Source organism: Capra hircus, chromosome 7, assembly GCF_001704415.2.
Source record: "Capra hircus breed San Clemente chromosome 7, ASM170441v1, whole genome shotgun sequence".
Lineage (NCBI taxonomy): Eukaryota > Metazoa > Chordata > Mammalia > Artiodactyla > Bovidae > Capra > Capra hircus.
Window position 1 is genome coordinate 3,878,076 of NC_030814.1, and position 14,001 is coordinate 3,892,076.

Sequence of the window (14,001 nt, forward strand, 5' to 3'; positions counted from 1 at the left end):
ATGTTCAATAGTATTAGAAACATAGACATTCAGATTTGAAAAGCAATGTTACCTTTTATTTTTTCTATTTGAATTTTGAGGATTTTATAAAAATGAAAATTTCTGGATTTGGCTCAAGCTCAGTGAACCAGGCACTTTCTGCTGTGTCTGGTGTAAATGTAAATTTAGGTAACATTTCTCAAGGCATTTTGGCAATAAGAATTAGGTTCCTTTAAAATGTATAAATATTTCATATCGTTATTATGATTTGTATCACTTGTAATATTTTAAAACTGAAACAAACTAAATGACAAACAATACAATAATGGTAAATAAATCATGGACCATCATATTGTGAGATATTATTAATAAAAGGTGACTGTATATTTAGGAAGATGTTCACATCATTATTTTTTAATAAAAATAGTATTTACTCAGAAGCATTCAGAATGGCAGCAACACAGCTGCAACTCTTTTCTTTTTCTCGATTACAGATGGTGTTCAATTAACAGAAGAAAAATTATTCATATATGCTTCATCAGAGACAACTGAAGACGAAAAAACTACCATCCCCGTATGCGACTAATTCACACTGCACACCGCCAAGCGCCTGCTCTGAATTCCATGCACACCGTACCAGGCAAGGTTACTGGCCGTGGGAAGCACCACAAGGACAAGGCCATCTCAAGGACAAGGCCATCTCAAGACACATTTGGTAGTGTGTTGACTACACACAAAGACACTGTACAGCTTAAAAACAAATCTTGGCACAGCCTTACATTTCAGTTTTTTTTTCTTTAAAAGGAGTGAGTTGATTCAGTTCAGTTCAGTCGCTCAGTCGTGTATGACTCTTTGCAACCCCATGAATCGCAGCACGCCAGACCTCCCTGTTCATCATCAACTCCTGGAGTTTACCCAAACTCACGTCCATCGAGTCAATGATGCCATCCAGCCATCTCATCCTCTGTCGTCCCCTTCTCCTCCTGCTCCCAACCCCTCCCAGCATCAGAGTCTTTTCCAATGAGTCAACTCTTTGCATGAGGTGGCCAGAGTACTGGAGTTTCAGCTTTAGCATCAGTCCTTCCAAAGTTGATTATGGGGGGATAAATGCTTTATAGACAACGAAAAAAAGCAATTGCAGAAGAACCAACTTATTCACCATCTTCTTCCTCTTTGCCTTCTTCCTCCCCCTCGTGCTCCCCCTCGTCCTTCTCTTCCTCCTCTTCCTCACATTTTTCAGCCCCAAGGACTCTCCCCCACTCGCCTCCCCCTGCCTTTTTTCCTGTATCAGGTTTCTTTCTGTTTAGCCCTGTTCGCAGCAATATCCTTTTTGTACTTTTCCTTCAGCTTTGCAGCTTTCTTCTCTTAAGGCTGCTTGTCATCTGTCAGTATCAGCATCAGTTTAGCCGCTCAGTCATGTCTGACTCTCTGTGACCCCATGGACTGCAGCACACCAGGCCTCCCTGTCCATCACCAAATCCCAGAGTTTACTCAAACTTGTCCATCGAGTCAGTGAAGCCATCCAACCATCTCATCCTCTGTCGTCCCTTTCTCCTCCAGCCTTCAGTCTGTCCCCGCATCAGGGTCTTTTCCAATGAGTCAGTGGCCAAAGTATTGGAGTTTCAGCTTCAGCATCTGCAGCAGTGTTATTCCACATTTCTCCCCGTTTCTTTGCAACGCCACCAATGGCTTAGGCCAGGATGTTCTCCTTTGCTTTTTGGATGATGCTCAGAACAAAGGAAAAAGGCTGAAGGAGGCCTCTTGGGTGCACTGAGATCCTTGAACTTCTTTTCTGTTCCCGCTTTAGCAGGGGGATACATTTTGGTTTCTCTTTTGTAACCGGCCTGGTCTGCCTTGCCACGTCTTTGAATTTCCCCTTCTCTTTAGCAGACATTGTCTTCCACCTCTCTGAGCACTTCTCCGAAGACTCCGGGAGACTGAAGCATCTGGATGCTTCTTCTTGTGCTCCTCCCAGCAAGTTTGCACAAAGAATGCATATGAGGGCATTTTGCCTCCGGGCTTCTTAGCTAGTGTTTATTTGTCCTCTGCGAGGTACAGACCTGCCAGGTGCCCGCGGGCCCTTCTTTGCCCCGCCGCCGGAGCTTTGGAGTTCAGTGTGCTGCGGCGGCACCAAAATGTATTATTTCATTTACTAATGGTCCAGTCTTGTTTGTACGATAAAGCTTTATATATAAAGATATATCAATAAATATATTGATATATATATAAGTATAGTAAGAGCGAAGAAAGACAACAAGGATTTTAAACTAAGTCTCAGTCAATAGTGATTATCTGTATGCAGAAGGGTCCTCGGTGATTTTTCGGTGTCTTCACTGTATTATCCAAATTTTCTAGAATGTACATTAGTTAAGAGAAGGAAAAGCAGAAATGATTTTGAAATGATAACACACACTGCTCTCACATGGATAAACACACAGGGTTAACTGATAGCTGGGATGTACCAAAAGGACAGTGTTCAACTATTCCCACCTCTCTTATTGTTTTCTTGCTGTTGGGACCATATTTGTTATTTTCCCCCTCTCATATAGCCCGATTGTTTTGAAATGTTTCCTCTCCCGAACAGACTGAAGCGAAGGTTAATGACTGTGCTTCCTCAGTTGTCTTCGAAATGTTGTATTTGCCAATCACACCTGAGGAAATAGTTGTGACCACGCCGAATTAATATAATTTCACAAAAAATAAAAAACACTCTGTTGAAGTCACCGGGCAGCTTGTTGCAGGAAACTATTTCCAGGCTGTCCCAAGGTCAGACTGAAATCATGAAGGCCACGTCCTGAAGTGGAGCACTTTTGCCTGGAGTAACTAAATTGTTTAAAAACCTGGTAACTTCTATTGACTATCTCCCAACATTTTATTCTGCTTTCTAGATAATCTCTTCCACTTATTTTCCATGGAATTTTTACGTTTTATCTCCACCACCACCCCCACCACCAAAGAAACCTAGTTCTTTCCTTCTGTCTTCTGTTTTCTGGTTCTAACTCCTCTGCTTTCTATTCCATGAATGTATGTGAGTCCCTTTGGCTTTCTGGAAAAAATGATAGCTTTGTTTCTTTTTTTTTTTTTTAATCTCTCAGTCATGTCCCACTCTTTGGGACCCCATGGACTATATAGGCCAGAATACTGGAGTGGAGATTCCCTTCTCCGGGGGATCTTCCCAACCCAAGGATCGAACCCGGGTCTCCCACATTGTAGGCAGGTTCTTGACCACTGAGCCACAAGGGAAGCCCAAGGTTCTATTTTAAAGGTTTCTGCACATATGTTGTGATCCTAGCTGACCTTGTTTTTAGCCTTTTAAAACTCTTCCTTGAGAATAGTGTATATTCAGTAACGTGCCCTGATAGTAAATATACATGATGAATTTTTACATGTGTAACAACTCAAGTAACCAACAGATGGCCAAGATAGCATCATAAGCATTGTAGATAAGACCCCCAGAGAGGTGATGACTATTCTAACTTCAATGCCGTAAATGTATGTATGGCCTGTACTTAAACTTCATATAAATTGAATTAAGTAGTATATATGTTTTTACACCTGCCTTTCACTAAAATATTGCCTTGCAGATTTATCCACGTTCTTGCATACAGTAGTAGTTCATTCTTTTTTAAAACTTAAAAAAAAATGAATGCTTGCTAGTCCACCGTTAAATATACTACAGTTTCTTTATCCATTTTCCCACTGAGGGATATCTTGATTATTTCCAACTTGAAGCTATTATATATGAAGTTATTGTTAATATTTTTTACATATGTTTTGGTATACATATAAACTCATTTCTCTTGAGTATTCATCTAGGACTAGAATTGCTGACTTGTACAATAGTTACGTATTTAGACTTAGCACATACTGCCAAGCAGTTCTCCCAAGTGGTTATATCAATTTATACTCACATCAACTAGCAATGTACGAGTTTAAATTGCTCATAAGTCTCACCCAAATTTAATATAGTCACTCTTCTTAATTTTAGCCATTCTGGAAATTTACCAGTGATATCCCACTGTCATTTTAAATTATGTATCCTTGATGTCTAGTGAGGTTGAGGTTTTTTTCTCCTATGCTTATTGGACATTTGGGGCTTTACTAGTGGCTCAGACAGTAAAGAATCTGCCTGCAATGCAGGAGACCTAGGTTCGATTCCTAGATCGGGAACATCCCCTGGAGAAGGGAATGGCAGCCCATACCCACTCTGGTATTCTTGTCTAGAGAATTTCATGGACAGTAGAGCCTGGTGGGCTACAGTCCGTGGGGTCACAAAGAGTCAGACATGATTGGACATGTGGATATACTCTATTGCGTTGCTTGTTTTCAAGTATTTCAGTTAATTTTTGTGAGTTGGGTTGTCTTGTCTCTTGTTTATTTCAAGGAATGCTCTGCATACTCTCATAAGTATTTTGTCATATATCTTAGCACAGATTTATACTGCATTTTCTGTCTGTATCTTTATCTTTCAGTTTCTTAATGTTGCGTTTTGTGAACCAAGTTCCTTAATTTTGATGAAATCCAATGTATCAGTTTGCCCTTTTATGACAGAGCATTTTGTGCTCTTTGAGAAAGCTCTGCTACTTTAAGGTCCTGAGGATATTTTCCTGTGATTTCTTCTAAAAGCTTAATCGTCTTATATTTGGGTCTATGATCCATATTTAATTAATTTTGTGTATGGGGTAAGGTAGAAGTCAAGGTTCTTTTTTAAAATATGGATATTCAGATGAAATTTTCAGCCATCTCCATTGGTCTTCTGCACACACTGACATTCAGTGAAAAATGAGACGCAGAAAAAGCAAGGGAAACGCAACCTATTGGTAAGAGATAAAGCAGTCAATAGAAACAGATATCAAGAAAGAGGCGCTAAAATCTGATTTTAAGCACGTTGCTTACGTGGGAAACTGATAAACAGGCATCACCGTGTGGGGATTTGTTGGCTCTCTGGCTTTTTTGTGGGAACCCGTAAGGCCAGGTATTGTGAATATTTTTTCAAGGAAGCTCTTTTTCCGCCGCAAAGCCTCCTCCAGTCTTCGAATCCACCTGGATGTTTAGCATCTCCTTTCAGCTGACGTGACAGAGGGGAGCTTGTGGCCTAAGGCCTTTCTCAGTGGTCTTTCACCCATCATTCAGGCCTCCTGCTCACTCCTTCTCCCACGGAGCTTCTGAGGGGGTTGCGTGGGGCAGTTTGCCCTGCTCGTCCCTGGTATTTCCCTCTCACAGCTGCGGGAGTGAGATTCTCGGAGTTGACATATGAGCTTCTGTCACTTAACAGCTCTCTAACTAACTATCACATCAGAAGCATCACCTGTTAAATGGAGATAGCAATACTACTTAATTTTATAGCATTGTGAGAGTTTCCTGAATCGAACTATGTGGAACTTTTATGTCGATACTTAACATATTGGCTATTGTCAGCTTCCTCCTTTCAAATCGTTCAGTTACTGCCGTATTTGCTCTCATCTTCAAAACCAGTCTGCATAGCCAAGGAATGTCTCCTTGGCTACTCTTCTCTTACATTCTCTGTTCTTTTAAACTTCTTTCTTGCAATTTTCACAAGATTTATGGAGGTGCTTGATGTAAAAGCACGTTCAATCCACATAGTTAAAACTCACCCTACTGACATTCAAAAGTTTAATTTGCTGCACAGACCCTCTTTATAGTTTTTCTAGACCGTGGTCGTATAATCACTGAGCTAGCTGATTCTAGCTCAAAGATTCCTAGCTCTAAGACTCTTTCCAGCTCAAAATTTCATGAACTGATGACATCAAAAATCGTGCCCACGGAAACGGCAGATTCCAGCTCTTTAAAGAAAGCGCAAGTTATTTTTTTCTTGTTTTCCCAGGATACTCATTTTCCTAACTGATTGGATATTGGTTGGTTGATTGACAGGTGCGAAAAATACTTCAGGGCAGCTCTTTGGAAAGGACATGGAAAGCCATATAAAATCCTTGATCAAATTTAAATACCCTTAAGCAACCTCCATTAACCTTGAACACCCCAAGCTGTTCCCCTAGGCCCTGCAACTTACTCAAAGCTCAAACCAAATTTAATGTTGGAATGAGCCCGTCTACATAGAAAGTATGAGTCCCCTGTTGTTTGGATGGATGAGAAAAATGTTTGAATAAGATGATTTCTATAAATTTACTTATGGCATTAGCACCATATTACATATCTGTATCCTTCTTACTGAATAAGCTATAGTAAGCACTATATTAGAAGATCGCATTATTTTACTCATGTACCATAAATATACTATTCACAAAGTGAAGTAGCACTTAGGTTTATAGTTTGTTGCCCCTCTCTCAGTTGAAAAGCAGTAGGTTATTGAGTTTTTACATTGTTTTATCAGTGAATGACATAAAATGTAAGGATCTTTATTAGTTGCTTCCCATAAATACATTGTGGGTGTGTCATGAGCTCAAGTGTTGTGTGTGTGTGGGTGTACTTGTGTGTGTGTGTGAAAGAGAGAGAGTCAGCCTGTCCAAAAAGACCCAGACTCAGCTGGGTTTAATCATTTAAATGTAGGTTGTACCCATTTAAAATTCAAATTCAAATAGTTTTAAGGGGGATGAGGGACGTACAAACCAGAATAATGGAAAAAGGACATATGTATACACGGGGGCTTCCCTAGCTGTTAGCTATTTCAGACTGTGAAGGGATATCCCAAGAGAAGGGAAGGAGGCCCCATCACTTGAATCGTTTAAAATTGGACTGGACTAAGCTCGGGAGAATATCCCGTGGGGAGCAATCATGCTTTGACAGAGAAAGACTGAGAGATCTTTCCCAATTCTAATTGCCATGATCCTGTGTAATTCAATTTGAAATGGCCTTGCTATTCTAATTCACAAAGATCCTATTTTCACTAACTCTTTCTTTTTCATAATCCTGCTTCTGATATCACTACTCCTTTAAACGGAAAAAGAAACCCTCAAGCTCGGTTCCTAAGTATTCATTGAATTATACTCCTTATTTCCTTTTTTTTCCTCCCCTCCAGACAGACTATTTTGCAGACGCAGGCAATGTGCTCAGGGCAGGGCAGACAGTGATTATCATCACCCCCTGCTTTCATCCATTAGAGCTGGGCGTTAGCAGGTAAGGGTGAGGGGCTGACAAAGAGGTTTTCAAAACCGGTCAGCATAAATGCTTCCAGGAGGCCAATTCAGGATAATCTATTGAAATATGGATCAGAAATATGGCCAGCCAAGGCTGAATACCTCTATCTGTTGCATTGAAGCCAAAGCAATAGAAAGCTTTCATGGGAGAAAAATAACAAAAGCCATAATTACGTGTGGAGAATTGTCTGTTCACATCATCTGGGGGTTAATTTTGTGAAATGGTTGCCATTCTGTCTGGGCCCAGCATCTGTCTCAGTCATTTTATTTGTTTTGAGATGCTGCAGGGGTGAGATCCCTGGAGACTCGAGTCCAGGAGGCCTTCTGCTTTCCAGGAGCCAATTTGTGACAAGATCAAAGGGGTCCATGGTCCCAAGAGCCCAAGTTACACTTTGGAATTTACAGGTGTACCTCATTTTACGCAGCCCTTCTATGCTGGAAACACACTGGAAAGTAACTTTCAGAGAACTGAATTTTATTAACCCACTAATCCTTTCAATTGGTAGTGGCCCCTGATCATTTAATTGATCAAAATCGAAGTGGAGCCATAAAATAAATCTTGTTAAAAGTTAAGAATGCTTTGCTGATGTAACTATCAGTGTTTTATGGCAGGATTTTTTTTCCCCCATGTAATTTTTATTCGATAATTTGGGAAGCAGAGAAGTAAAACAAACAAAAAAATCATTTTGAAAGCTTGAAGTAAAATTTCCAAACACTCACAAAACAGAAATTACAATGCCTTAATATTCAAGTACATAGATAATGCTTAAATTATGAGTGATAAAAGTTGCCCCACTGCGCTTTATTTGGGGATAGTTCAAGCAAGCAGACAAGTGTAAAGAGTAACACAGTAAACATTCATTACCAGCACTCGGAATTTTAAGACACTAACAGGTTTTCTTTATTGTTCAAAAATAAACGTAGGCACAAACACTCAAAGAAGGTCTAACCCACTTTCTGGTGTGACTTCCCTCTGCTGCTCTCTGAGACAGCTTCTACCCCAAAGCAGGCATGTACCCTGCCCATCCACTGTCTGTGTTTTCACTAAACGTGTATTTTATCAATTTTTACTTGCTTATTCTTGTAAGTTCTTAAAATGTTCGTAATTGACATCCCGTGTCAGTCTTGCTTCTTTCACTCAGTGCTTTGTTTTGGGTTCTTTCTGTATCAGTCCATGTAGATCATGGTTTAAACAAATGTAATAGGTATGGGACATGCCATAACTATTTACTTATTCATTTTTCTATTGATATGCATTTATGTTGCTTCCAGTATTTCACTTGTATAGGCTACGCAGAATGTCTCCTGTTGTATAAATGTTCAAGTTTCTTCCAAGTCTATCACAGCAATTGGAGTTTCTGAGTCTAGAATACATGCCTCTTTATGAATACTACCAGATTGCTCACGAAGGCTGTATTCTCACCAGTAATTTATATGCTCACTCTAATAATGCGGTCAAATTCATCCACCTTTTTCTTTACAAATTTTGCTCGCTGAGCTTGGTTTAAGAATTTCTTCCCCCTTTCATTATAAAAAGGCATAGTTTGTTGCGTGTTCACATTTGTGTCTTTAATTCATTTGGATTTTTTTTTTTTGAAGTATGATGTGAGGTAGGGTCCTAATCATATAGCTTTCCATATAGGCAGTGAAGCTGCTTACAATGCCTCCTGGTTTTTAAGGTCACCTCTGCTTACACTGGGGTCTTATGGAAGATTAGGTATTTCCATTAAGTGGCAGGCCTGGCTTCTTTTCCGCTCGCTGCTATGTTGACCTTCCCCTAACACCACATTATTTTAGTTGATATAGTGTACACTGCAGTAATTCATGGTATCTAATGAGGCAAATCTTTCCTTCATATTTCCTTCTTCAAATTTGTCTTGGTTATCCTTGGAACTTTATGCTCTTATCTGAATTTTATAGTCAGTTTTTAGGAAATCTTTAATATGATAAAGTGGTAATTAAAATGTGTAATACAATCCATTCTACTTATATCAAATCACTAAATCTAATTTATTGCTCATTAGTCAATATTAAAGATCTCCTGCCATGTCTTGACACTTAACTTCTTTGAAAAATTAGCTTATCACGTTCCTTTTCTTCTACAAATAATTACTTTCCCTCACTTTCAGTAATTTCCATGTTATTCCCATTGTCCCGACTCGTGGGCCTCTTAGTATCCATTCCTGCACCAAGTTAACTGACGTAATTCCCTTCCCGTCGTCCTGCTGTGACCGTATTTTGTAAACATAACTCTTTCTCTGACTTGATCCTCCTCTATTTTCTTCTCCAGCAAATTCGAGAAAGAGCTTGTCGAGAAACTGTTTTCCTGCTTTAATCATGCCTCTTGTACGCCAAAGGACTTAGACTCTTATTTGCCACCGTCTTGAGTGAGCCTCTGAACCCAATGAATCCATTTCACAGGTGAACAACTTAAGTCCTAAAGAGGCCTTGTCCTGCCCAGAGTCACTCAGTTAGTTAGCAGAGGAATTGGAACTCTAAAGGTAAAAACCTAATTTAGAGCCCAGGTTCGCTGACTCCTGAACCCACTGTCTTTCTGTCATCTGCTCTCCTCCCCCCAAATCTTCAGATACTATTCCCTAACTGATATTAGACTGCCTTACTTTTACTTCATGTAAATCTCCCAAGGGAACTTCCCTATCTTAGTCAAAATGTGCCTCGTTCTTTCCCCCTACTTTGGAAACATGTTGGGAGCCAGCATGAGGAACTCCGCCCATGGCAAAGGCCATGAGGAAGGAAACCTGGCATACGCAAAGGCGTGATCAAGCCTCAGGAAACCCCCTGTTCCCGAGAATCTACCCCAAAACCAGAGTACTTTACGGAGAGCTCTCCCCCATAACCATTTCTCTCAGAGAAGGAGTTAACTTGCAGCTCCAGTTAATAAAAATTCCTGGGTGTGACAAGAGTGTTTCAACTTACGAACTCTGAAGGTTCTCTGGCCTGCCTGATCAGGCTTGTCCGGCCGCATGTGATTGTTTACAGCCTCCCAACTGTGAGAGGCACGGGATGTTTTAAAACTTTCTAACTACAGACTCTTTTGAGAAGTTAGAAGATCATTAGTATAGTATTAGCAGTTGATTAGGAATTATATTGGTGAAGGGTTTTTTCATTTATCCTGCCAATAATTACTGCTAATTCCCTGCCCTGGGTGTGGCCAGGATGTCTTAGGTCAAACCTCTCTGCTGACAGACTAGCTCGTGTGTGTGACAACCTCTCAGCCATAAACAGCACAAAGAGTTTGGAGTATTAGCATAGGGCTTTTTTCATTGATGAGTCAATGATTGCCATCAGGCCTCCATATCCTTAGGCACCTGGGAATATATTAATCAATGTATTTGGAATATAGAAAAGGAAATATAGTAGTTTTTTGATGTTAGCAATACTAGACTTTTTGAGTTAATGAATCTTCTCTTTTGTTATAGATCACTGTACTTTGTTATAAATCACTATAAATCACTGTGTCCTTGCTATGCAAAAATGTAACTTTATCACTATCTTAAAACAAAATAGATCTTAACGGGAATATTGGTGAAGGGTTTACATTTGTTGAGCCAATATTTGCTTCTAAATCTCCATATTCCTGCCCTTATAATGAATATAACTAGCATATAGGAAAAATAAGTATTAACCTTTAAGATTAATCATGTTAAACCTTAGGTTAAGTAAATTCCTTTCTTGATTGTAACTCACTACACCCTCACCCTATAGGAATGCAACTTTATTTGGAGGGTGATGTGTGATTTAAGAAAAAATCACCCCTGGAAAAATAAGTTTTCTGGTTAACTGACCAGTATCAGAAAGGGCCATAAAATGTCAGCAGACCTCATGGCTAAAAGATGATGAAACTCATAAGACCTTTGTATAATTTTATATGAAGCACCTGATTGTGACAAGGGTCAGGTCTGCTGACCCCCGCGTGACTCTGTATTCATCCCTATGTATAACAAAAAGGTATATAAACAAACCTGAAAAATAAAGAAATCGGATCAGTTTCTGGAAAGACTGGTTCCCCCATGTCGTTTCTTTCTTGCTCTCTGCTTTCCTGGCTGAATTCCCATCTGAAATGTGGCTACTCACCAAGCCTGCTAATTCTGCCTGGGCTTCTGAGATCAGACTGGGGAGGCCTCAGTGCCTCCTCTCCTTTGGGAGAATGGAAAGACGCCTGTGGCCTACGTAGGTGGTGATTGGTATTCCATGTAAACCAGTTGTTCAGCCTCTTTTCTCCACTAATTCTCCTACTACACTATCTGTTTCTAATCTCCCTCTATATCTGTAATTAAATGTTTTTTCCAGGATGCCGACTCCGTCCCCACCTTTGAATCACCCTGGATCCACCGGGGCTGGACCCTGGCAGAAGTAGGAACTTTCACCTTGAAACCCAGTCTCCCTGCTTTTCACTGAGATATCTCACCTTCTTGGAAACAGTCTCTTTTTCTGAATGTATGACTACTGCTACTACTAAGTGAAAGTGTTAGTCAAGTCAGTCGTGTCCAACTCTTTGTGACCCCGTGGACTGTCACCCACCAGGCTCTTCTGTCCGTGGGGTTCTCCAGGCAAGAACACTGGAGTGGGCTGCCATTCCCTTCTCCAGGAGATCTTCCTGCCCAGGGATCAAACCCGGGTCTCAGGCATTGCAAGTGGATTCTTTACCCCCGGAGTCACCGGGGAGGCCTGGCTACTACTGCTCTTGCCGTCACCACGCTTGACGGCAGTGGGGAAACCATCACTTCCTGCACTCTTACCGTGAACCTAGCTCTTGACGACGTGACCTCTCCTTTCTTCACTCCACAGGTGCAAGACTGAAACCCAGCGAGGTGAAGCACCCTGATGGGATTCTACAGTCTGGAGTAGAACCCACGTCTGCAGGACTCCAAAGCCCATGAGTTTTGCACTTTGTTCTGTTCCTCCCAACTCTAAGTATTTGGCACTCTTCAGCATTGCTGCTGTTGTTCAGCAGTTAAGTCATGTCTGACTCTTTCTAACCCTGTGGACTGCAGCAGGCCAGGCTTCTCTATTGCCTGGAGTTTGCTCAGAGTCAACTCATGTCCATTGAGTCGGTGATGCCATCCAACCATCTCATCCTCTGTCGTCCCCTTCTCCTCCTCCTACCCTCAATCTTTCCCAGCATCAGGGGCTTTTCCAGTGAGTTGGCTCTTCACATCAGGTGGCCAGAGTACTGATGCTTCAGCATCAGTCCTTCCAATGAATATTCAGGACTGATTTCCTTTAGGACGGACTGGTTGGGTCTCCCTGCTGTCCAGGGGACTCTCAGGAGTCTTTTCCAGCACTAGCTTTCTCTTACATCCAATTGCACTTAGTCTTGGCTACGCTGAGTATTTTTAATGCGGTCATAAAAGTAGGTTCTATCCTTTCAACCACATGTGTATCCTCTGAATAAAGGACCTTTTAAGACTTTCTTTAGACTGCTCTTTCCCTTCAGAGCCTCTGGTGTAAAGTTCTGCTCTGAGTCTTCCCATGACAGATGACAGTCTAGTTAGCCTGGAGAATCTCTGACAACCATCCAAGAAGCTTCTGTGTTGAAAAATGTCCCACTGTTGCAGAGATTAAACTGGGACCAATAGTCTTTATGACAGGGTGAATAGAATGCCACTGAGAAAACAAATTTCCTATATTTCAACACAACAGCTTGTTTGCTGTTGAATAGATAAAGTCCAACAAAAAGCTCTTTGATTCATCATAACTTACTGCTTTTCCAGCGAGTACTATATGTTGTTAACTAGAAATAAATTTGGCCTCTCACGGAGAATGTATTATAAACAATTGTGAGTGAATTTTACTTCAAAAGTTATTTCGTGAGGGAAAAACGTAAAGGCATCTGAAATCGCTGACAAGAAGAGAATGCATAAATATAATGCAATTTGAGGTCCACTGTTCACAGCACTGAGATAGTACTTGCCAGGAGTTTGGATGAGAGTGGTCAGTGGCCACGCTCAAACAAGGCAGGAAGTCCTTTCTCTTCCCTACTTCATCCTGAGCAATTATCTTCCAGCAGTAAATAAGCAAGTAGCAGAATGATACTCAAAAGTCCTATTTAAAAGACATTTACAGAATTTTAACTGTCTTGGGGCTTTTATTATAAAATTTACAAAACAGATTTTCAAATTTAGTAAACTTTGTCGTTATAGCAGTTTAAAGTGTACAGGGACAGTTCACAGAAAATACAGAGTTCCCTCACACCTCCTCTGCCCACACCCCTCCACTCCATCCTGTTATTCACGTCTTGCATTAGTGCAATATAGATGATACAACGGATGAGTCAATACCGATACACTATCATTAACTAAACCATCCTTTACATTGGTGTTCATTATGTGTGTTGCACATCCACAGGTTTTGACAGACGCAGAGTGATACGTATCCACCAGTACATCGTCATTCATATTTTAAGGTAACAAACTATGAAAAGAGCAGAGCGTGCCGTTTTGAAACATCTAACTGTAGTGAAACATGAACTAAAACGCAACCAAAAACGTAGTGAACTTATTCTTTATAGTTCCTCCCAGACAGAAAAGCGAAAGAGTAAAGATTAAGTAGTCTTGTCTTTGAAAATTGTTAGTTATTTTGATAGACAGTGCTGTCAAAAACAGCGAATGCACACCCCACATTCTCCAGCTCACTCTCTTTCATGTGCTGTGCTCATGGTTTGGTGTGAATACTTCATGGTTAAAGTATGTCTTCCCTTGAGGCTCACAGAGCCATTTAATTTCTGTTCTGGCATTTGGCCTGTTGTGTTTATGAGGTTCTATTGAGAAACGGAATTGATGATTTCTTCCATAACCACAAAGAAAAAAAAAAATCGAGAGTTACTGATTTCAAACCACTATTATAACCTTTCATGTTTCTCTGGAAAAATGTTTTCTCTCCAAAA

At 40.6% G+C, this 14,001-nt stretch overlaps 1 pseudogene; it reads right to left on the bottom strand.

Annotated features, from left to right (window-relative positions):
- The window catches only part of LOC102184996, a 34,080-nt pseudogene continuing 21,209 nt past the window's right edge, over positions 1,131–14,001 (bottom strand).